Raw genomic sequence first — 23,207 nt, 5'->3', positions numbered from 1 at the left:
TTAAGGCTGGCCCTTTAAGCTGGCCCTCTAAGGCTGGCCCTTTAAGGCTGGCCCTTTAAGGCTGGCCCTTTAAGCTGGCCCCTTAAGGCTGGCCCTCTAAGGCTGGCCCTTTAAGCTGGCCCTTTAAGGCTGGCCCTTTAAGCTGGCCCTTTAAGGCTGGCCCTTTAAGGCTGGCCATTCAAGCTGGCCCTTTAAGGCTGGCCCTTTAAGGCTGGCCCTTTAAGCTGGCCCCTTAAGGCTGGCCCTTTAAGCTGGCCCTCTAAGGCTGGCCCTTTAAGGCTGGCCCTTTAAGGCTGGCCCTTTAAGGCTGGCCCTCTAAGGCTGGCCTTTTAAGCTGGCCTTTAAAGCTGGCCCTTTAAGCTGGCCCTTTAAGGCTGGCCATCTAAGGTTGGCCCTTTAAGCTGGCCCTTTAAGGCTGGCCATCTAAGTCTGGCCCTTTAAACTGGCCCTTTAAGGCTGGGCCTCTAAGGCTGGACCTCAAAGGCTGGCCCTTTAAGCTGGCCCTTTAAGGCTGGCCCTCTAAGGCTGGCCCTTTAAGGCTGGCCCTTTAAGGCTGGCCCTTTAAGGCTGGCCCTTTAAGGCTGGCCCTTTAAGGCTGGCCCTTTAAGGCTGGCCCTTTAAGCTGGCCCCTTAAGGCTGGCCATCTAAGGCTGGCCCTTTAAGCTGGCCCTTTAAGGCTGGCCCTTTAAGCTGGCCCTTTAAGGCTGGCCCTTTAAGCTGGCCCCTTAAGGCTGGCCCTTTAAGCTGGCCCTTTAAGGCTGGCCCTTTAAGGCTGGCCCTTTAAGGCTGGCCCTTTAAGGCTGGCCCTTTAAGGCTGGCCCTTTAAGCTGGCCCCTTAAGGCTGGCCATCTAAGGCTGGCCCTTTAAGCTGGCCCTTTAAGGCTGGCCCTTTAAGCTGGCCCTTTAAGGCTGGCCCTTTAAGCTGGCCCTTTAAGGCTGGTCCTCTAAGGCTGGCCCTTTAAGACTGGCCCTTTAAGGCTGGCCCTTTAAGCTGGCCCTTTAAGGCTGGCCCTTTAAGCTGACCCTGTAAAGCTGGCCCTCTAAGGCTGGCCCTTTAAGACTGGCCCTTTAAGGCTGGCCCTTTAAGCTGGCCCCTTAAGGCTGGCCCTTTAAGCTGGCCCTCTAAGGCTGGCCCTTTAAGCTGGCCATCTAAGGCTGGCCCTTTAAGGCTGGCCCTTTAAGGCTGGCCCTTTAAGGCTGGCCCTTTAAGCTGGCCCTTTAAGGCTGGCCCTTTAAGCTGGCCCTTTAAGGCTGACCCTCTAAGGCTGGCCTTTTAAGCTGGCCCTTTAAGCTGGCCATCTAAGGCTGGCCCTTTAAGCTGGCCCTTTAAGCCTGGCCCTTTAAGATGGCCCTTTAAGGCTGGCCCTTTAAGGCTGGCCCTTTAAGCTGGCCCTTTAAGGCTGGCCCTCTAAGGCTGGCCCTTTAAGCTGGCCCTTTAAGGCTGGCCCTTTAAGCTGGCCCTTTAAGGCTCGCCCTTTAAGGCCGGCCCTTTAAGCTGGCCCTTTAAGGCTGGCCCTTTAAGCTGGCCCTTTAAGGCTGGCCCTCTAAGGCTGGCCCTTTAAGACTGGCCCTTTAAAGCTGGCCCCTTAAGGCTGGCCCTTTAAGCTGGCCCCTTAAGGCTGGCCCTCTAAGGCTGGCCCTTTAAGCTGGCCCTTTAAGGCTGGCCCTTTAAGCTGGCCCTCTAAGGCTGGCCCTTTAAGGCTGGCCCTTTAAGGCTGGCCCTTTAAGCTGGCCCCTTAAGGCTGGCCCTCTAAGGCTGGCTCTTTAAGCTGGCCCTTTAAGGCTGGCCCTTTAAGCTGGCCCTTTAAGGCTGGCCCTTCAAGGCCGGCCCTTTAAGCTGGCCCTCTAAGGCTGGCCCTTTAAGGCTGGCCCTTTAAGGCTTGCCCTTTAAGGCTGGCCCTTTAAGCTGGCCCCTTAAGGCTGGCCCTTTAAGCTGGCCCTCTAAGGCTGGCCCTTTAAGCTGGCCCTTTAAGGCTGGCCCTTTAAGCTGGCCCTGTAAAGCTGGCCCTCTAAGGCTGGCCCTTTAAGACTGGCCCTTTAAGGCTGGCCCTTTAAGCTGGCCCCTTAAGGCTGGCCCTTTAAGCTGGCCCTCTAAGGCTGGCCCTTTAAGCTGGCCATCTTAGGATGGCCCTTTAAGGCTGGCCCTTTAAGGCTGGCCCTTTAAGGCTGGCCCTTTAAGCTGGCCCTTTAAGGCTGGCCCTCTAAGGCTGGCCCTTTAAGCTGGCCCTTTAAGGTTGGCCCTTTAAGCTGGCCCTCTAAGGCTGGCCCTTTAAGCTGGCCCCTTAAGGCTGGCCCTCTAAGGCTGGCCCTTTAAGCTGGCCCTTTAAGGCTGGCCCTTTAAGCTGGCCCTTTAAGGCTGGCCATTCAAGCTGGCTATTTAAGGCTGGCCCTTTAAGGCTGGCCCTTTAAGCTGGCCCTTTAAGGCTGGCCCTTTAAGCTGGCCCTTTAAGGCTGGCCCTTTAAGGCTGGCCCTTTAAGGCTGGCCCTTTAAGCTGGCCCCTTAAGGCTGGCCCTTTAAGCTCGCCCTCTAAGGCTGGCCCTTTAAGCTGGCCCTCTAAGGCTGGCCTTGAAAGGCTGGCCCTTTAAGGCTTGCCCTTTAAGGCTGGCCCTTTAGGCTGGCCCTTTAAGCTGGCCCCTTAAGGCTGGCCCTCTAAGGCTGGCCCTTTAAGCTGGCCCTTTAAGGCTGGCCCTTTAAGCTGGCCCTTTAAGGCTGGCCCTTTAAGGCCGGCCCTTTAAGCTGGCCCTTTAAGGCTGGCCCTTTAAGCTGGCCCTTTAAGGCTGGCCCTCTAAGGCTGGCCCTTTAAGACTGGCCCTTTAAAGCTGGCCCCTTAAGGCTGGCCCTTTAAGCTGGCCTTCTAAGGCTGGCCCTTTAAGGCTGGCCCTTTAAGCTGGCCCTTTAAGGCTGGCCCTTTAAGCTGGCCCTTTAAAGCTGGCCCTCTAAGGCTGGCCCTTTAAGACTGGCCCTTTAAGGCTGGCCCTTTAAGGCTGGCCCTTTAAGCTGGCCCCTTAAGGCTGGCCCTTTAAGCTGGCCCTCTAAGGCTGGCCCTTTAAGCTGGCCCTCTAAGGCTGGCCCTTTAAGGCTGGCCCTTTAAGCTGGCCCCTTAAGGCTGGCCCTCTAAGCCTGGCCCTTTAAGCTGGCCCTTTAAGGCTGGCCCTTTAAGCTGGCCCTTTAAGGCTGGCCTTTTAAGGCCGGCCCTTTAAGCTGGCCCTTTAAGGCTGGGCCTTTAAGCTGGCCGTTTAAGGCTGGCCCTCTAAGGCTGGCCCTTTAAGACTGGCCCTTTAAAGCTTGCCCCTTAAGGCTGGCCCTTTAAGCTGGCCCTCTAAGGCTGGCCCTTTAAGCTGGCCCTCTAAGGCTGGCCCTTTAAGGCTGGCCCTTTAAGGCTTGCCCTTTAAGGCTGGCCCTTTAAGCTGGCCCTTTAAGGCTGGCCCCTTAAGCTGGCCCTTTAAGGCTGTCCCTTTAAGGCTGGCCCTTTAAGCTGGCCCTCTAAAGCTGGCCCTTTAAGGCTGGCCCTTTAAGGCTTGCCCTTTAAGGCTGGCCCTTTAAGCTGGCCCCTTAAGGCTGGCCCTTTAAGCTGGCCCCTTAAAGCTGGCCCTTTAAGCTGGCCCTCTAAGGCTGGCCCTTTAAGCTGGCCCTCTAAGACTGGCCCTTTAAGCTGGCCCTCTAAGGCTGGCCCTTTAAGGCTGGCCCTTTAAGGCTTGCCCTTTAAGGCTGGCCTTTTAAGCTGGCCCTTTAAGATGGCCCTTTAAGGCTGGCCCTTTAAGGCTGGCCCTTTAAGCTGGCCCTTTAAAGCTGGCCCTCTAAGGCTGGCCCTTTAAGACTGGCCCTTTAAGGCTGGCCCTTTAAGGCTGGCCCTTTAAGCTGGCCCCTTAAGGCTGGCCCTTTAAGCTGGCCCTCTAAGGCTGGCCCTTTAAGCTGGCCCTCTAAGGCTGGCCCTTTAAGGCTGGCCCTTTAAGGCTTGCCCTTTAAGGCTGGCCCTTTAAGCTGGCCCTTTAAGGCTGGCCCTTTAAGGCTGGCCCTTTAAGCTGGCCCTCTAAGGCTGGCCTTTTAAGGCTGGCCCTTTAAGGCTGGCCCTTTAAGCTGGCCCCTTAAGGCTGGCCCTCTAAGGCTGGCCCTTTGTGCTGGCCCTTTAAGGCTGGCCCTTTAAGCTGGCCCTTTAAGGCTGGCCCTTTAAGGCCGGCCCTTTAAGCTGGCCCTTTAAGGCTGGCCCTTTAAGCTGGCCCTTCAAGGCTGGCCCTCTAAGGCTGGCCCTTTAAGACTGGCCCTTTAAAGCTGGCCCCTTAAGGCTGGCCCTTTAAGCTGGCCCCTTAAGGCTGGCCCTCTAAGGCTGGCCCTTTAAGCTGGCCCTTTAAGGCTGGCCCTTTAAGCTGGCCCTCTAAGGCTGGCCCTTTAAGGCTGGCCCTTTAAGGCTGGCCCTTTAAGCTGGCCCCTTAAGGCTGGCCCTCTAAGGCTGGCTCTCTAAGGCTGGCTCTTTAAGCTGGCCCTTTAAGGCTGGCCCTTTAAGCTGGCCCTTTAAGGCTGGCCCTTTAAGCTGGCCCTTTAAGGCTGGCCCTTTAAGCTGGCCCTTTAAAGCTGGCCCTCTAAGGCTGGCCCTTTAAGACTGGCCCTTTAAGGCTGGCCCTTTAAGGCTGGCCCTTTAAGCTGGCCCCTTAAGGCTGGCCCTTTAAGGCTGGCCCTTTAAGGCTGGCCCTTTAAGCTGGCCCTTTAAGGCTGGCCCTCTAAGGCTGGCCCTTTAAGCTGGCCCTTTAAGGTTGGCCCTTTAAGCTGGCCCTCTAAGGCTGGCCCTTTAAGCTGGCCCCTTAAGGCTGGCCCTCTAAGGCTGGCCCTTTAAGCTGGCCCTTTAAGGCTGGCCCTTTAAGCTGGCCCTTTAAGGCTGGCCATTCAAGCTGGCTATTTAAGGCTGGCCCTTTAAGGCTGGCCCTTTAAGCTGGCCCTTTAAGGCTGGCCCTTTAAGCTGGCCCTTTAAGGCTGGCCCTTTAAGGCTGGCCCTTTAAGGCTGGCCCTTTAAGCTGGCCCCTTAAGGCTGGCCCTTTAAGCTCGCCCTCTAAGGCTGGCCCTTTAAGCTGGCCCTCTAAGGCTGGCCCTGAAAGGCTGGCCCTTTAAGGCTTGCCCTTTAAGGCTGGCCCTTTAGGCTGGCCCTTTAAGCTGGCCCCTTAAGGCTGGCCCTCTAAGGCTGGCCCTTTAAGCTGGCCCTTTAAGGCTGGCCCTTTAAGCTGGCCCTTTAAGGCTGGCCCTTTAAGGCCGGCCCTTTAAGCTGGCCCTTTAAGGCTGGCCCTTTAAGCTGGCCCTTTAAGGCTGGCCCTCTAAGGCTGGCCCTTTAAGACTGGCCCTTTAAAGCTGGCCCCTTAAGGCTGGCCCTTTAAGCTGGCCTTCTAAGGCTGGCCCTTTAAGGCTGGCCCTTTAAGCTGGCCCTTTAAGGCTGGCCCTTTAAGCTGGCCCTTTAAAGCTGGCCCTCTAAGGCTGGCCCTTTAAGACTGGCCCTTTAAGGCTGGCCCTTTAAGGCTGGCCCTTTAAGCTGGCCCCTTAAGGCTGGCCCTTTAAGCTGGCCCTCTAAGGCTGGCCCTTTAAGCTGGCCCTCTAAGGCTGGCCCTTTAAGGCTGGCCCTTTAAGCTGGCCCCTTAAGGCTGGCCCTCTAAGCCTGGCCCTTTAAGCTGGCCCTTTAAGGCTGGCCCTTTAAGCTGGCCCTTTAAGGCTGGCCTTTTAAGGCCGGCCCTTTAAGCTGGCCCTTTAAGGCTGGGCCTTTAAGCTGGCCGTTTAAGGCTGGCCCTCTAAGGCTGGCCCTTTAAGACTGGCCCTTTAAAGCTTGCCCCTTAAGGCTGGCCCTTTAAGCTGGCCCTCTAAGGCTGGCCCTTTAAGCTGGCCCTCTAAGGCTGGCCCTTTAAGGCTGGCCCTTTAAGGCTTGCCCTTTAAGGCTGGCCCTTTAAGCTGGCCCTTTAAGGCTGGCCCCTTAAGCTGGCCCTTTAAGGCTGTCCCTTTAAGGCTGGCCCTTTAAGCTGGCCCTCTAAAGCTGGCCCTTTAAGGCTGGCCCTTTAAGGCTTGCCCTTTAAGGCTGGCCCTTTAAGCTGGCCCCTTAAGGCTGGCCCTTTAAGCTGGCCCCTTAAAGCTGGCCCTTTAAGCTGGCCCTCTAAGGCTGGCCCTTTAAGCTGGCCCTCTAAGACTGGCCCTTTAAGCTGGCCCTCTAAGGCTGGCCCTTTAAGGCTGGCCCTTTAAGGCTTGCCCTTTAAGGCTGGCCTTTTAAGCTGGCCCTTTAAGATGGCCCTTTAAGGCTGGCCCTTTAAGGCTGGCCCTTTAAGCTGGCCCTTTAAAGCTGGCCCTCTAAGGCTGGCCCTTTAAGACTGGCCCTTTAAGGCTGGCCCTTTAAGGCTGGCCCTTTAAGCTGGCCCCTTAAGGCTGGCCCTTTAAGCTGGCCCTCTAAGGCTGGCCCTTTAAGCTGGCCCTCTAAGGCTGGCCCTTTAAGGCTGGCCCTTTAAGGCTTGCCCTTTAAGGCTGGCCCTTTAAGCTGGCCCTTTAAGGCTGGCCCTTTAAGGCTGGCCCTTTAAGCTGGCCCTCTAAGGCTGGCCTTTTAAGGCTGGCCCTTTAAGGCTGGCCCTTTAAGCTGGCCCCTTAAGGCTGGCCCTCTAAGGCTGGCCCTTTGTGCTGGCCCTTTAAGGCTGGCCCTTTAAGCTGGCCCTTTAAGGCTGGCCCTTTAAGGCCGGCCCTTTAAGCTGGCCCTTTAAGGCTGGCCCTTTAAGCTGGCCCTTCAAGGCTGGCCCTCTAAGGCTGGCCCTTTAAGACTGGCCCTTTAAAGCTGGCCCCTTAAGGCTGGCCCTTTAAGCTGGCCCCTTAAGGCTGGCCCTCTAAGGCTGGCCCTTTAAGCTGGCCCTTTAAGGCTGGCCCTTTAAGCTGGCCCTCTAAGGCTGGCCCTTTAAGGCTGGCCCTTTAAGGCTGGCCCTTTAAGCTGGCCCCTTAAGGCTGGCCCTCTAAGGCTGGCTCTCTAAGGCTGGCTCTTTAAGCTGGCCCTTTAAGGCTGGCCCTTTAAGCTGGCCCTTTAAGGCTGGCCCTTTAAGCTGGCCCTTTAAGGCTGGCCCTTTAAGCTGGCCCTTTAAAGCTGGCCCTCTAAGGCTGGCCCTTTAAGACTGGCCCTTTAAGGCTGGCCCTTTAAGGCTGGCCCTTTAAGCTGGCCCCTTAAGGCTGGCCCTTTAAGCTGGCCCTCTAAGGCTGGCCCTTTAAGCTGGCCCTCTAAGGCTGGCCCTTTAAGGCTGGCCCTTTAAGGCTGGCCCTTTAAGCTGGCCCCTTAAGGCTGGCCCTCTAAGGCTGGCCCTTTAAGCTGGCCCTTTAAGGCTGGCCCTTTAAGCTGGCCCTTTAAGGCTGGCCCTTTAAGGCCGGCCCTTTAAGCTGGCCCTTTAAGGCTGGCCCTTTAAGCTGGCCCTTTAAGGCTGGCCCTCTAAGGCTGGCCCTTTAAGACTGGCCCTTTAAAGCTTGCCCCTTAAGGCTGGCCCTTTAAGCTGGCCCTCTAAGGCTGGCCCTTTAAGCTGGCCCTTTAAGGCTGGCCCTTTAAGCTGGCCCTTTAAGGCTGGCCATCTAAGGCTGGCCCTTTAAGCTGGCCCTTAAAGCTGGCCCTTTAAGCTGGCCCTTTAAGATGGCCCTTTAAGTCTGGCCCTCTAAGGCTGGCCCTTTAAGGCTGGCCCTTTAAGCTGGCCCTTTAAGGCTGGCCCTTTTAGGCTGGCCCTTTAAGCTGGCCCTTTAAGGCTGGCCCTTTAAGCTGGCCCTTTAAGGCTGGCCCTCTAAGGCTGGCCCTTTAAGGCTGGCCCTTTAAGGCTGGCCCTTTAAGCTGGCCCCTTAAGGCTGGCCCTTTAAGCTGGCCCTCTAGGGCTGGCCCTTTAAGCTGGCCCTCTAAGGCTGGCCCTTTAAGCTGGCCCTTTAAGGCTGGCCCTTTAAGCTGGCCCTGTAAAGCTGGCCCTTTAAGCTGGCCCCTTAAGGCTGGCCCTTTAAGGCTGGCCCTTTAAGCTGGCCATCTAAGGCTGGCCCTTTAAGGCTGGCCCTTTAAGGCTGGCCCTTTAAGGCTGGCACTTTAAGCTGGCCCCCTTAAGGCTGGCCCTTTAAGGCTGGCCCTTTAAGCTGGCCCTTTAAGGCTGGCCCTTTTAGGCTGGCCCTTTAAGCTGGCCCTTTAAGGCTGGCCCTTTAAGGCTGGCCCTCTAAGGCTGGCCCTTTAAGGCTGGCCCTTTAAGGCTGGCCCTTTAAGCTGGCCCCTTAAGGCTGGCCCTTTAAGCTGGCCCTCTAGGGCTGGCCCTTTAAGCTGGCCCTCTAAGGCTGGCCCTTTAAGCTGGCCCTTTAAGGCTGGCCCTTTAAGCTGGCCCTGTAAAGCTGGCCCTCTAGGGCTGGCCCTTTAAGGCTTGCCATCTAAGGCTGGCCCTTTAAGCTGGCCTTTTAAGGCTGGCCCTTTAAGCTGGCCCTTTAAGGCTGGCCCTTTAAGGCTGGCCCTCTAAGGCTGGCCCTTTAAGGCTGGCCCTTTAAGGCTGGCCCTTTAAGCTGGCCCCTTAAGGCTGGCCCTTTAAGCTGGCCCTCTAGGGCTGGCCCTTTAAGCTGGCCCTCTAAGGCTGGCCCTTTAAGCTGGCCCTTTAAGGCTGGCCCTTTAAGCTGGCCCTGTAAAGCTGGCCCTTTAAGCTGGCCCCTTAAGGCTGGCCCTTTAAGGCTGGCCCTTTAAGCTGGCCATCTAAGGCTGGACCTTTAAGGCTGGCCCTTTAAGGCTGGCCCTTTAAGGCTGGCCCTTTAAGCTGGCCCCTTAAGGCTGGCCCTTTAAGCTGGCCCTTTAAGGCTGGCCCTTTAAGCTGGCCCTTTAAGGCTGGCCCTTTAAGGCTGGCCCTTTAAGATGGCCCTTTAAGGCTGGCCCTTTAAGCTGGCCCTTTAAGGCTGGCCCTCTAAGGCTGGCTTAAGGCTGGCCCTTTAAGCTGGCCCCTTAAGGCTGGCCCTTTAAGCTGGCCCTCTAGGGCTGGCCCTTTAAGCTGGCCCTCTAAGGCTGGCCCTTTAAGCTGGCCCTTTAAGGCTGGCCCTTTAAGCTGGCCCTGTAAAGCTGGCCCTTTAAGCTGGCCCCTTAAGGCTGGCCCTTTAAGGCTGGCCCTTTAAGCTGGCCATCTAAGGCTGGCCCTTTAAGGCTGGCCCTTTAAGGCTGGCCCTTTAAGGCTGGCCCTTTAAGCTGGCTCCTTAAGGCTGGCCCTCTAAGGCTGGCCCTTTAAGCTGGCCCTTTAAGGCTGGCCCTTTAAGCTGGCCCTCTAAGGCTGGCCCTTTAAGGCTGGCCCTTCAAGGCTGGCCCTCTAAGGCTGGCCCTTTAAGACTGGCCCTTTAAAGCTGGCCCCTTAAGGCTGGCCCTTTAAGCTGGCCCCTTAAGGCTGGCCCTCTAAGGCTGGCCCTTTAAGCTGGCCCTTTAAGGCTGGCCCTTTAAGCTGGCCCTCTAAGGCTGGCCCTTTAAGGCTGGCCCTTTAAGGCTGGCCCTTTAAGCTGGCCCCTTAAGGCTGGCCCTCTAAGGCTGGCTCTCTAAGGCTGGCTCTTTAAGCTGGCCCTTTAAGGCTGGCCCTTTAAGCTGGCCCTTTAAGGCTGGCCCTTTAAGCTGGCCCTTTAAGGCTGGCCCTTTAAGCTGGCCCTTTAAAGCTGGCCCTCTAAGGCTGGCCCTTTAAGACTGGCCCTTTAAGGCTGGCCCTTTAAGGCTGGCCCTTTAAGCTGGCCCCTTAAGGCTGGCCCTTTAAGCTGGCCCTCTAAGGCTGGCCCTTTAAGCTGGCCCTCTAAGGCTGGCCCTTTAAGGCTGGCCCTTTAAGGCTGGCCCTTTAAGCTGGCCCCTTAAGGCTGGCCCTCTAAGGCTGGCCCTTTAAGCTGGCCCTTTAAGGCTGGCCCTTTAAGCTGGCCCTTTAAGGCTGGCCCTTTAAGGCCGGCCCTTTAAGCTGGCCCTTTAAGGCTGGCCCTTTAAGCTGGCCCTTTAAGGCTGGCCCTCTAAGGCTGGCCCTTTAAGACTGGCCCTTTAAAGCTTGCCCCTTAAGGCTGGCCCTTTAAGCTGGCCCTCTAAGGCTGGCCCTTTAAGCTGGCCCTTTAAGGCTGGCCCTTTAAGCTGGCCCTTTAAGGCTGGCCATCTAAGGCTGGCCCTTTAAGCTGGCCCTTAAAGCTGGCCCTTTAAGCTGGCCCTTTAAGATGGCCCTTTAAGTCTGGCCCTCTAAGGCTGGCCCTTTAAGGCTGGCCCTTTAAGCTGGCCCTTTAAGGCTGGCCCTTTTAGGCTGGCCCTTTAAGCTGGCCCTTTAAGGCTGGCAATTTTAAGCTGGCCCTTTAAGGCTGGCCCTCTAAGGCTGGCCCTTTAAGGCTGGCCCTTTAAGGCTGGCCCTTTAAGCTGGCCCCTTAAGGCTGGCCCTTTAAGCTGGCCCTCTAGGGCTGGCCCTTTAAGCTGGCCCTCTAAGGCTGGCCCTTTAAGCTGGCCCTTTAAGGCTGGCCCTTTAAGCTGGCCCTGTAAAGCTGGCCCTTTAAGCTGGCCCCTTAAGGCTGGCCCTTTAAGGCTGGCCCTTTAAGCTGGCCATCTAAGGCTGGCCCTTTAAGGCTTGCCCTTTAAGGCTGGCCCTTTAAGGCTGGCCCTTTAAGCTGGCCCCTTAAGGCTGGCCCTTTAAGCTGGCCCTTTAAGGCTGGCCCTTTAAGCTGGCCCTTTAAGGCTGGCCCTTTAAGCTGGCCCTGTAAGGCTGGCCCTTTAAGGCTGGCCCTTTAAGCTGGCCCTTTAAGGCTGGCCCTTTAAGCTGGCCCCTTAAGGCTGGCCCTTTAAGGCTGGCCCTTTAAGCTGGCCATCTAAGGCTGGACCTTTAAGGCTGGCCCTTTAAGGCTGGCCCTTTAAGGCTGGCCCTTTAAGCTGGCCCCTTAAGGCTGGCCCTTTAAGCTGGCCCTTTAAGGCTGGCCCTTTAAGCTGGCCCTTTAAGGCTGGCCCTTTAAGGCTGGCCTTTTAAGGCTGGCCCTTTAAGCTGGCCCCTTAAGGCTGGCCCTTTAAGGCTGGCCCTTTAAGCTGGCCATCTAAGGCTGGACCTTTAAGGCTGGCCCTTTAAGGCTGGCCCTTTAAGGCTGGCCCTTTAAGCTGGCCCCTTAAGGCTGGCCCTTTAAGCTGGCCCTTTAAGGCTGGCCCTTTAAGCTGGCCCTTTAAGGCTGGCCCTTTAAGGCTGGCCCTTTAAGATGGCCCTTTAAGGCTGGCCCTTTAAGCTGGCCCTTTAAGGCTGGCCCTCTAAGGCTGGCCCTTTAAGGCTGGCCCTTTAAGCTGGCCCCTTAAGGCTGGCCCTTTAAGCTGGCCCTCTAGGGCTGGCCCTTTAAGCTGGCCCTCTAAGGCTGGCCCTTTAAGCTGGCCCTTTAAGGCTGGCCCTTTAAGCTGGCCCTGTAAAGCTGGCCCTTTAAGCTGGCCCCTTAAGGCTGGCCCTTTAAGGCTGGCCCTTTAAGCTGGCCATCTAAGGCTGGCCCTTTAAGGCTGGCCCTTTAAGGCTGGCCCTTTAAGGCTGGCCCTTTAAGCTGGCTCCTTAAGGCTGGCCCTCTAAGGCTGGCCCTTTAAGCTGGCCCTTTAAGGCTGGCCCTTTAAGCTGGCCCTCTAAGGCTGGCCCTTTAAGGCTGGCCCTTTAAGGCTGGCCCTTTAAGCTGGCCCCTTAAGGCTGGCCCTCTAAGGCTGGCCCTTTAAGCTGGCCCTTTAAGGCTTGCCCTTTAAGCTGGCCCTTTAAGGCTGGCCCTTTAAGGCTGGCCCTTTAAGGCTGGCCCTTTAAGCTGGACCCTTAAGGCTGGCCATCTAAGGCTGGCCCTTTAAGGCTGGCCCTTTAAGCTGGCCCTTTAAGGCTGGCCCTTTAAGGCCGGCCCTTTAAGCTGGCCCCTTAAGGCTGGCCCTTTAAGCTGGCCCTCTAAGGCTGGCCCTTTAAGCTGGCCCTCTAAGGCTGGCCCTTTAAGGCTGGCCCTTTAAGGCTTGCCATCTAAGGCTGGCCCTTTAAGCTGGCCTTTTAAGGCTGGCCCTTTAAGCTGGCCCTTTAAGGCCGGCCCTTTAAGCTGGCCCCTTTAGGCTGGCCCTTTAAGCTGGCCCTCTAAGGCTGGCCCTTTAAGCTGGCCCTCTAAGGCTGGCCCTTTAAGGCTGGCCCTTTAAGCTGGCCCCTTAAGGCTGGCCCTTTAAGCTGGCCCCTTAAGGCTGGCCCTTTAAGCTGGTCCTCTAAGGCTGGCCCTTTTTAGCTGGCCCTTTAAGGCTGGCCCTTTAAGGCTGGCCCTTTAAGCTGGCCCCTTAAGGCTGGCCCTTTAAGCTGGTCCTCTAAGGCTGGCCCTTTAAGCTGGCCCTTTAAGCCTGGCCCTTTAAGATGGCCCTTTAAGTCTGGCCCTCTAAGTCTGGCCCTTTAAGGCTGGCCCTTTAAGCTGGCCCTTTAAGGCTGGCCCTTTAAGGCTGGCCCTTTAAGCTGGCCCTTTAAAGCTGGCCCTTTAAGCTGGCCCTTTAAGGCTGGCCCTCTGAGGCTGGCCCTTTAAGGCTGGCCCTTTAAGGCTGGCCCTTTAAGCTGGCCCCTTAAGGCTGGCCCTTTAAGCTGGCCCTCTAAGGCTGGCCCTTTAAGCTGTGCCTTTAAGGCTGGCCCTTTAAGCTGGCCCTGTAAAGCTGGCCCTTTAAGACTGGCCATTTAAGGCTGGGCCTTTAAGGCTGGCCCTTTAAGCTGGCCACTTAAGGCTGGCCCTTTAAGCTGGCCCTCTAAGGCTGGCCCTTTAAGATGGCCCCTTAAGGCTGGCCCTTTAAGATGGCCCTTTAAGGCTGGCCCTTTAAGCTGGCCCCTTAAGGCTGGCCCTCTAAAGCTGGCCCTTTAAACTGGCCCTTTAAGGCTGGCCCTTTAAGCTGGCCCTCTAAGGCTGGCCCTTTAAGGCTGGCCCTTTAAGGCTGGCCCTTTAAGCTGGCCCCTTAAGGCTGGCCCTCTAAGGCTGGCCCTTTAAGCTGGCCCTTTAAGGCTGGCCCTTTAAGGCTGGCCATTCAAGCTGGCCCTTTAAGGCTGGCCCTTTAAGGCTGGCCCTTTAAGCTGGCCCCTTAAGGCTGGCCCTTTAAGCTGGCCCTCTAAGGCTCGCCCTTTAAGCTGGCCCTCTAAGGCTGGCCCTTAAAGGCTGGCCCTTTAAGGCTGGCCCTTTAAGGCTGGCCCTTTAAGCTGGCCCCTTAAGGCTGGCCCTTTAAGCTGGCCCTCTAAGGCTGGCCCTTTAAGCTGGCCCTCTAAGGCTGGCCCTTTAAGCTGGCCCTTTAAAGCTGGCCCTCTAAGGCTGGCCCTTTAAGACTGGCCCTTTAAGGCTGGCCCTTTAAGGCTGGCCCTTTAAGGCTGGCCCTTTAAGCTGGCCCCTTAAGGCTGGCCATCTAAGGCTGGCCCTTTAAGCTGGCCCTTTAAGCTGGCCCCTTAAGGCTGGCCCTCTAAGGCTGGCCCTTTAAGCTGGCCCTTTAAGGCTGGCCCTTTAAGCTGGCCCTCTAAGGCTGGCCCTTTAAGCTGGCCCTTTAAGGCTGGCCCTTTAAGCTGGCCCTCTAAGGCTGGCCCTTTAAGGCTGGCCCTCTAAGGCTGGCCCTTTAAGGCTGGCCCTTTAAGGCTGGCCCTTTAAGGCTGGCCCTTTAAGGCTGGCCCTCTAAGGCTGGCCTTTTAAGCTGGCCCTTTAAGCTGGCCCTTTAAGGCTGGCCATCTAAGGTTGGCCCTTTAAGCTGGCCCTTTAAGGCTGGCCATCTAAGTCTGGCCCTTTAAACTGTCCCTTTAAGGCTGGGCCTCTAAGGCTGGACCTCAAAGGCTGGCCCTTTAAGCTGGCCCTTTAAGGCTGGCCCTCTAAGGCTGGCCCTTTAAGGCTGGCCCTTTAAGGCTGGCCCTTTAAGGCTGGACCTTTAAGGCTGGCCCTTTAAGGCTGGCCCTTTAAGGCTGGCCCTTTAAGCTGGCCCCTTAAGGCTGGCCATCTAAGGCTGGCCCTTTAAGCTGGCCCTTTAAGGCTGGCCCTTTAAGCTGGCCCTTTAAGGCTGGCCCTTTAAGCTGGCCCCTTAAGGCTGGCCCTTTAAGCTGGCCCTTTAAGGCTGGCCCTTTAAGGCTGGCCCTTTAATGCTGGCCCTTTAAGGCTGGCACTTTAAGGCTGGCCCTTTAAGCTGGCCCCTTAAGGCTGGCCATCTAAGGCTGGCCCTTTAAGCTTGCCCTTTAAGGCTGGCCCTTTAAGCTGGCCCTTTAAGGCTGGCCCTTTAAGCTGGCCCTTTAAGGCTGGTCCTCTAAGGCTGGCCCTTTAAGACTGGCCCTTTAAGGCTGGCCCTTTAAGCTGGCCCTCTAAGGCTGGCCCTTTAAGGCTGGCCCTTTAAGGCTGGCCCTTTAAGCTGGCCCCTTAAGGCTGGCCCTCTAAGGCTGGCCCTTTAAGCTGGCCCTTTAAGGCTTGCCCTTTAAGCTGGCCCTTTAAGGCTGGCCCTTTAAGGCTGGCCATTCAAGCTGGCCCTTTAAGGCTGGCCCTTTAAGGCTGGCCCTTTAAGCTGGCCCTTTAAGACTGGCCCTTTAAGCTGGCCCTTTACGGCTGGCCCTTTAAGGCTGGCCCTTTAAGGCTGGCCCTTTAAGCTGGCCCCTTAAGGCTGGCCATCTAAGGCTGGCCCTTTAAGCTGGCCCTTTAAGGCTGGCCCTTTAAGCTGGCCCTTTAAGGCTGGCCCTTTAAGGCCGGCCCTTTAAGCTGGCCCCTTAAGGCTGGCCCTTTAAGCTGGCCCTCTAAGGCTGGCCCTTTAAGCTGGCCCTCTAAGGCTGGCCCTTTAAGGCTGGCCCTTTAAGGCTTGCCATCTAAGGCTGGCCCTTTAAGCTGGCCTTTTAAGGCTGGCCCTTTAAGCTGGCCCTTTAAGGCTGGCCCTTTAAGGCCGGCCCTTTAAGCTGGCCCCTTTAGGCTGGCCCTTTAAGCTGGCCCTCTAAGGCTGGCCCTTTAAGCTGGCCCTCTAAGGCTGGCCCTTTAAGGCTGGCCCTTTAAGGCTTGCCCTTTAAGGCTGGCCCTTTAAGCTGGCCCCTTAAGGCTGGCCCTTTAAGCTGGTCCTCTAAGGCTGGCCCTTTAAGCTGGCCCTTTAAGGCTGGCCCTTTAAGGCTGGCCCTTTAAGCTGGCCCCTTAAGACTGGCCCTTTATGCTGGTCCTCTAAGGCTGGCCCTTTAAGCTGGCCCTTTAAGCCTGGCCCTTTAAGATGGCCCTTTAAGTCTGGCCGTCTAAGTCTGGCCCTTTAAGGCTGGCCCTTTAAGCTGGCCCTTTAAGGCTGGCCCTTTAAGGCTGGCCCTTTAAGCTGGCCCTTTAAAGCTGGCCCTTTAAGCTGGCCCTTTAAGGCTGGCCCTCTGAGGCTGGCCCTTTAAGGCTGGCCCTTTAAGGCTGGCCCTTTAAGCTGGCCCCTTAAGGCTGGCCCTTTAAGCTGGCCCTCTAAGGCTGGCCCTTTAAGCTGTGCCTTTAAGGCTGGCCCTTTAAGCTGGCCCTGTAAAGCTGGCCCTTTAAGACTGGCCCTTTAAGCTGGCCCTCTAAGGCTGGCCCTTTAAGGCTGGCCCTTTAAGGCTGGCCCTTTAAGCTGGCCCCTTAAGGCTGGCCCTCTAAGGCTGGCCCTTTAAGCTGGCCCTTTAAGGCTGGCCCTTTAAGCTGGCCCTCTAAGGCTGGCCCTTTAAGGCTGGCCCTTTAAGGCTGGCCCTTTAAGCTGGCCCCTTAAGGCTGGCCCTCTAAGGCTGGCCCTTTAAGCTGGCCCTTTAAGGCTGGCCATTCAAGCTGGCCCTTTAAGGCTGGCCCTTTAAGGCTGGCCCTTTAAGCTGGCCCCTTAAGGCTGGCCCTTTAAGCTGGCCCTCTAAGGCTGGCCCTTTAAGCTGGCCCTCTAAGGCTGGCCCTTAAAGGCTGGCCCTTTAAGGCTGGCCCTTTAAGGCTGGCCCTTTAAGCTGGCCCCTTAAGGCTGGCCCTTTAAGCTGGCCCTCTAAGGCTGGCCCTTTAAGCTGGCCCTTTAAAGCTGGCCCTCTAAGGCTGGCCCTTTAAGACTGGCCCTTTAAGGCTGGCCCTTTAAGGCTGGCCCTTTAAGGCTGGCCCTTTAAGGCTGGCCCTTTAAGGCTGGCCCTTTAAGCTGGCCCCTTAAGGCTGGCCATCTAAGGCTGGCCCTTTAAGCTGGCCCTTTAAGCTGGCCCCTTAAGGCTGGCCCTCTAAGGCTGGCCCTTTAAGCTGGCCCTTTAAGGCTGGCCCTTTAAGCTGGCCCTCTAAGGCTGGCCCTTTAAGCTGGCCCTTTAAGGCTGGCCCTTTAAGCTGGCCCTCTAAGGCTGGCCCTTTAAGGCTGGCCCTCTAAGGCTGGCTCTTTAAGGCTGGCCCTTTAAGGCTGGCCCTTTAAGGCTGGCCCTCTAAGGCTGGCCTTTTAAGCTGGCCCTTAAAGCTGGCCCTTTAAGCTGGCCCTTTAAGGCTGGCCATCTAAGATTGGCCCTTTAAGCTGGCCCTTTAAGGCTGGCCAGCTAAGTCTGGCCCTTTAAACTGGCCCTTTAAGGCTGGGCCTCTAAGGCTGGACCTCAAAGGCTGGCCCTTTAAGCTGGCCCTTTAAGGCTGGCCCTCTAAGGCTGGCCCTTTAAGGCTGGCCCTTTAAGGCTGGCCCTTTAAGGCTGGCCCTCTAAGGCTGGCCCTTTAAGGCTGGCCCTTTAAGGCTGGCCCTTTAAGCTGGCCCCTTAAGGCTGGCCATCTAAGGCTGGCCCTTTAAGCTGGCCCTTTAAGGCTGGCCCTTTAAGCTGGCCCTTTAAGGCTGGCCCTTTAAGCTGGTCCTCTAAGGCTGGCCCTTTAAGCTGGCCCTTTAAGGCTGGGCCTCTAAGGCTGGACCTCAAAGGCTGGCCCTTTAAGCTGGTCCTCTAAGGCTGGCCCTTTAAGCTGGCCCTTTAAGGCTGGGCCTCTAAGGCTGGACCTCAAAGGCTGGCCCTTTAAGCTGGCCCTTTAAGGCTGGCCCGCTAAGGCTGGCCCTTTAAGGCTGGCCCTTTAAGGCTGGCCCTTTAAGCTGGCCCTTTAAGGCTGGCCCTTTAAGCTGGCCCTTTAAGGCTGGCCCTTTAAGGCTGGCCCTTTGAGGCTGGCCCTTTAAGCTGGCCCCTTAAGGCTGGCCCTTTAAGCTGGCCCTCTAAGGCTGGCCCTTTAAGCTGGCCCTCTAAGGCTGGCCCTCTAAGGCTGGCCCTTTAAGGCTTGCCCTTTAAGGCTGGCCCTTTAAGCTGGCCCCTTAAGGCTGGCCCTTTAAGCTGGCCCTCTAAGGCCTGCCCTTTAAGCTGGCCCTTTAAGGCTGGCCCTTTAAGCTGGCCCTGTAAAGCTGGCCCTCTAAGGCTGGCCCTTTAAGCTGGCCCTTTAAGGCTGGCCCTTTAAGGCTGGCCCTTTAAGCTGGCCCCTTAAGGCTGGCCATCTAAGGCTGGCCCTTTAAGCTGGCCCTTTAAGCTGGCCCCTTAAGGCTGGCCCTCTAAGGCTGGCCCTTTAAGCTGGCCCTTTAAGGCTGGCCCTTTAAGCTGGCCCTTTAAGCTGGCCCCTTAAGGCTGGCCCTCTAAGGCTGGCCCTTTAAGCTGGCCCTTTAAGGCTGGTCCTTTAAGCTGGCCCTCTAAGGCTGGCCCTTTAAGCTGGCCCTTTAAGGCTGGCCCTTTAAGCTGGCCCTCTAAGGCTGGCCCTTTAAGGCTGGCCCTCTAAGGCTGGCCCTTTAAGGCTGGCCCTTTAAGGCTGGCCCTTTAAGGCTGGCCCTCTAAGGCTGGCCTTTTAAGCTGGCCCTTAAAGCTGGCCCTTTAAGCTGGCCCTTTAAGGCTGGCCATCTAAGGTTGGCCCTTTAAGCTGGCCCTTTAAGGCTGGCCATCTAAGTCTGGCCCTTTAAACTGGCCCTTTAAGGCTGGGCCTCTAAGGCTGGACCTCAAAGGCTGGCCCTTTAAGCTGGCCCTTTAAGGCTGGCCCTCTAAGGCTGGCCCTTTAAGGCTGGCCCTTTAAGGCTGGCCCTTTAAGGCTGGCCCTTTAAGGCTGGCCCTTTAAGGCTGGCCCTTTAAGGCTGGCCCTTTAAGCTGGCCCCTTAAGGCTGGCCATCTAAGGCTGGCCCTTTAAGCTGGCCCTTTAAGGCTGGCCCGTTAAGCTGGCCCTTTAAGGCTGGCCCTTTAAGCTGGCCCCTTAAGGCTGGCCCTTTAAGCTGGCCCTTTAAGGCTGGCCCTTTAAGGCTGGCCCTTTAAGGCTGGCCCTTTAAGGCTGGCCCTTTAAGGCTGGCCCTTTAAGCTGTCCCCTTAAGGCTGGCCATCTAAGGCTGGCCCTTTAAGCTGGCCCTTTAAGGCTGGCCCTTTAAGCTGGCCCTTTAAGGCTGGCCCTTTAAGATGGCCCTTTAAGGCTGGTCCTCTAAGGCTGGCCCTTTAAGACTGGCCCTTTAAGGCTGGCCCTTTAAGCTGGCCCTCTAAGGCTGGCCCTTTAAGGCTGGCCCTTTAAGGCTGGCCCTTTAAGCTGGCCCCTTAAGGCTGGCCCTCTAAGGCTGGCCCTTTAAGCTGGCCCTTTAAGGCTTGCCCTTTAAGCTGGCCCTTTAAGGCTGGCCCTTTAAGGCTGGCCATTCAAGCTGGCCCTTTAAGGCTGGCCCTTTAAGCTGGCCCTCTAAGGCTGGCCCTTTAAGCTGGCCCTCTAAGGCTGGCCCTTTAAGGCTGGCCCTTTAAGGCTTGCCATCTAAGGCTGGCCCTTTAAGCTGGCCTTTTAAGGCTGGCCCTTTAAGCTGGCCCTTTAAGGCTGGCCCTTTAAGGCTGGCCCTTTAAGGCCGGCCCTTTAAGCTGGCCCCTTTAGGCTGGCCCTTTAAGCTGGCCCTCTAAGGCTGGCCCTTTAAGCTGGCCCTCTAAGGCTGGCCCTTTAAGGCTGGCCCTTTAAGGCTTGCCCTTTAAGGCTGGCCCTTTAAGCTGGCCCCTTAAGGCTGGCCCTTTAAGCTGGTCCTCTAAGGCTGGCCCTTTAAGCTGGCCCTTTAAGGCTGGCCCTTTAAGGCTGGCCCTTTAAGCTGGCCCCTTAAGGCTGGCCCTTTATGCTGGTCCTCTAAGGCTGGCCCTTTAAGCTGGCCCTTTAAGCCTGGCCCTTTAAGATGGCCCTTTAAGTCTGGCCCTCTAAGTCTGGCCCTTTAAGGCTGGCCCTTTAAGCTGGCCCTTTAAGGCTGGCCCTTTAAGGCTGGCCCTTTAAGCTGGCCCTTTAAAGCTGGCCCTTTAAGCTGGCCCTTTAAGGCTGGCCCTCTGAGGCTGGCCCTTTAAGGCTGGCCCTTTAAGGCTGGCCCTTTAAGCTGGCCCCTTAAGGCTGGCCCTTTAAGCTGGCCCTCTAAGGCTGGCCCTTTAAGCTGTGCCTTTAAGGCTGGCCCTTTAAGATGGCCCTTTAAAGCTGGCCCTTTAAGACTGGCCCTTTAAGGCTGGGCCTTTAAGGCTGGCCCTTTAAGCTGGCCACTTAAGGCTGGCCCTTTAAGCTGGCCCTCTAAGGCTGGCCCTTTAAGCTGGCCCCTTAAGGCTGGCCCTTTAAGATGGCCCTTTAAGGCTGGCCCTTTAAGCTGGCCCCTTAAGGCTGGCCCTCTAAGGCTGGCCCTTTAAACTGGCCCTTTAAGGCTGGCCCTTTAAGCTGGCCCTCTAAGGCTGGCCCTTTAAGGCTGGCCCTTTAAGGCTGGCCCTTTAAGCTGGCCCCTTAAGGCTGGCCCTCTAAGGCTGGCCCTTTAAGCTGGCCCTTTAAGGCTGGCCATTCAAGCTGGCCCTTTAAGGCTGGCCCTTTAAGGCTGGCCCTTTAAGCTGGCCCCTTAAGGCTGGCCCTTTAAGCTGGCCCTCTAAGGCTGGCCCTTTAAGCTGGCCCTCTAAGGCTGGCCCTTAAAGGCTGGCCCTTTAAGGCTGGCCCTTTAAGGCTGGCCCTTTAAGCTGGCCCCTTAAGGCTGGCCCTTTAAGCTGGCCCTCTAAGGCTAGCCCTTTAAGCTGGCCCTCTAAGGCTGGCCCTTTAAGCTGGCCCTTTAAAGCTGGCCCTCTAAGGCTGGCCCTTTAAGACTGGCCCTTTAAGGCTGGCCCTTTAAGGCTGGCCCTTTAAGGCTGGCCCTTTAAGGCTGGCCCTTTAAGCTGGCCCCTTAAGGCTGGCCATCTAAGGCTGGCCCTTTAAGCTGGCCCTTTAAGCTGGCCCCTTAAGGCTGGCCCTCTAAGGCTGGCCCTTTAAGCTGGCCCTTTAAGCTGGCCCTCTAAGGCTGGCCCTTTAAGCTGGCCCTTTAAGGCTGGCCCTTTAAGCTGGCCCTCTAAGGCTGGCCCTTTAAGGCTGGCCCTCTAAGGCTGGCTCTTTAAGGCTGGCCCTTTAAGGCTGGCCCTTTAAGGCTGGCCCTCTAAGGCTGGCCTTTTAAGCTGGCCCTTAAAGCTGGCCCTTTAAGCTGGCCCTTTAAGGCTGGCCATCTAAGGTTGGCCCTTTAAGCTGGCCCTTTAAGGCTGGCCAGCTAAGTCTGGCCCTTTAAACTGGCCCTTTAAGGCTGGGCCTCTAAGGCTGGACCTCAAAGGCTGGCCCTTTAAGCTGGCCCTTTAAGGCTGGCCCTCTAAGGCTGGCCCTTTAAGGCTGGCCCTTTAAGGCTGGCCCTTTAAGGCTGGCCCTCTAAGGCTGGCCCTTTAAGGCTGGCCCTTTAAGGCTGGCCCTTTAAGCTGGCCCCTTAAGGCTGGCCATCTAAGGCTGGCCCTTTAAGCTGGCCCTTTAAGGCTGGCCCTTTAAGCTGTCTCTTTAAGGCTGGCCCTTTAAGCTGGCCCTCTAAGGCTGGCCCTTTAAGACTGGCCTTTTAAGGCTGGCCCTTTAAGGCTGGCCCTTTAAGCTGGCCCTTTAAGGCTGGCCCTTTAAGGCTGGCCCTTTAAGGCTGGCCCTTTAAGCTGGCCCCTTAAGGCTGGCCCTTTAAGCTGGTCCTCTAAGGCTGGCCCTTTAAGCTGGCCCTTTAAGGCTGGGCCTCTAAGGCTGGACCTCAAAGGCTGGCCCTTTAAGCTGGTCATCTAAGGCTGGCCCTTTAAGCTGGCCCTTTAAGGCTGGGCCTCTAAGGCTGGACCTCAAAGGCTGGCCCTTTAAGCTGGCCCTTTAAGGCTGGCCCGCTAAGGCTGGCCTTTTAAGGCTGGCCCTTTAAGGCTGGCCCTTTAAGCTGGCCCTTTAAGGCTGGCCCTTTAAGCTGGCCCTTTAAGGCTGGCCCTTTAAGGCTGGCCCTTTGAGGCTGGCCCTTTAAGCTGGCCCCTTAAGGCTGGCCCTTTAAGCTGGCCCTCTAAGGCTGGCCCTTTAAGCTGGCCCTCTAAGGCTGGCCCTCTAAGGCTGGCCCTTTAAGGCTTGCCCTTTAAGGCTGGCCCTTTAAGCTGGCCCCTTAAGGCTGGCCCTTTAAGCTGGCCCTCTAAGGCTGGCCCTTTAAGCTGGCCCTTTAAGGCTGGCCCTTTAAGCTGGCCCTGTAAAGCTGGCCCTCTAAGGCTGGCCCTTTAAGCTGGCCCTTTAAGGCTGGCCCTTTAAGCTGGCCCTCTAAGGCTGGCCCTTTAAGGCTGGCCCTTTAAGCTGGCCCCTTAAGGCTGGCCCTCTAAGGCTGGCCCTTTAAGCTGGCCCTTTAAGGCTGGCCCTTTAAGCTGGCCCTTTAAGGCTGGCCCTTTAAGGCCGGCCCTTTAAGCTGGCCCTTTAAGGCTGGCCCTTTTAGCTGGCCCTTTAAGGCTGGCCCTTTAAGCTGGCCCTTTAAGGCTGGCCCTTTAAGGCTGGCCCTTTAAGGCTGGCTCTTTAAGCTGGCCCCTTAAGGCTGGCCCTTTAAGCAGGCCCTCTAAGGCTGGCCCTTTAAGCTGGCCCTCTAAGGCTGGCCCTTTAAGCTGGCCCTTTAAGGCTGGCCAGCTAAGTCTGGCCCTTTAAACTGGCCCTTTAAGGCTGGGCCTCTAAGGCTGGACCTCAAAGGCTGGCCCTTTAAGCTGGCCCTTTAAGGCTGGCCCTCTAAGGCTGGCCCTTTAAGGCTGGCCCTTTAAGGCTGGCCCTTTAAGGCTGGCCCTTTAAGGCTGGCCCTTTAAGGCTGGCCCTTTAAGGCTGGCCCTTTAAGCTGGCCCCTTAAGGCTGGCCATCTAAGGCTGGCCCTTTAAGCTGGCCCTTTAAGCTGGCCCCTTAAGGCTGGCCCTCTAAGGCTGGCCCTTTAAGCTGGCCCTTTAAGGCTGGCCCTTTAAGCTGGCCCTCTAAGGCTGGCCCTTTAAGGCTGGCCCTTTAAGCTGGCCCTTTAAGGCTGGCCCTTTAAGCTGGCCCTTTAAGGCTGGCCCTTTAAGGCCGGCCCTTTAAGCTGGCCCTTTAAGGCTGGCCCTTTAAGCTGGCCCTTTAAGGCTGGCCCTCTAAGGCTGGCCCTTTAAGACTGGCCCTTTAAAGCTTGCCCCTTAAGGCTGGCCCTTTAAGCTGGCCCTCTAAGGCTGGCCCTTTAAGCTGGCCCTTTAAGGCTGGCCCTTTAAGCTGGCCCTTTAAGGCTGGCCATCTAAGGCTGGCCCTTTAAGCTGGCCCTTAAAGCTGGCCCTTTAAGCTGGCCCTTTAAGATGGCCCTTTAAGTCTGGCCCTCTAAGGCTGGCCCTTTAAGGCTGGCCCTTTAAGCTGGCCCTTTAAGGCTGGCCCTTTTAGGCTGGCCCTTTAAGCTGGCCCTTTAAGGCTGGCCCTTTAAGCTGGCCCTTTAAGGCTGGCCCTCTAAGGCTGGCCCTTTAAGGCTGGCCCTTTAAGGCTGGCCCTTTAAGCTGGCCCCTTAAGGCTGGCCCTTTAAGCTGGCCCTCTAGGGCTGGCCCTTTAAGCTGGCCCTCTAAGGCTGGCCCTTTAAGCTGGCCCTTTAAGGCTGGCCCTTTAAGCTGGCCCTGTAAAGCTGGCCCTTTAAGCTGGCCCCTTAAGGCTGGCCCTTTAAGGCTGGCCCTTTAAGCTGGCCATCTAAGGCTGGCCCTTTAAGGCTGGCCCTTTAAGGCTGGCCCTTTAAGCTGGCCCCTTAAGGCTGGCCCTTTAAGCTGGCCCTTTAAGGCTGGCCCTTTAAGCTGGCCCTTTAAGGCTGGCCCTTTAAGCTGGCCCTGTAAGGCTGGCCCTTGAAGGCTGGCCCTTTAAGCTGGCCCTTTAAGGCTGGCCCTTTAAGCTGGCCCCTTAAGGCTGGCCCTTTAAGCTGGCCCTCTAGGGCTGGCCCTTTAAGCTGGCCCTCTAAGGCTGGCCCTTTAAGCTGGCACTTTAAGGCTGGCCCTTTAAGGCTTGCCATCTAAGGCTGGCCCTTTAAGCTGGCCTTTTAAGGCTGGCCCTTTAAGCTGGCCCTTTAAGGCTGGCCCTTTAAGGCTGGCCCTCTAAG

The sequence above is a fragment of the Doryrhamphus excisus genome, linkage group LG7 (genome assembly GCF_037039965.1).
Source record: "Doryrhamphus excisus strain RoL-2023G ecotype Guam linkage group LG7, RoL_Dexc_Guam_v1.1, whole genome shotgun sequence".
In the NCBI taxonomy this organism is placed as follows: domain Eukaryota; kingdom Metazoa; phylum Chordata; class Actinopteri; order Syngnathiformes; family Syngnathidae; genus Doryrhamphus; species Doryrhamphus excisus.
The sequence above is the reverse complement of the archived record's forward strand: the minus strand, read 5'-3'. Positions refer to the sequence as shown.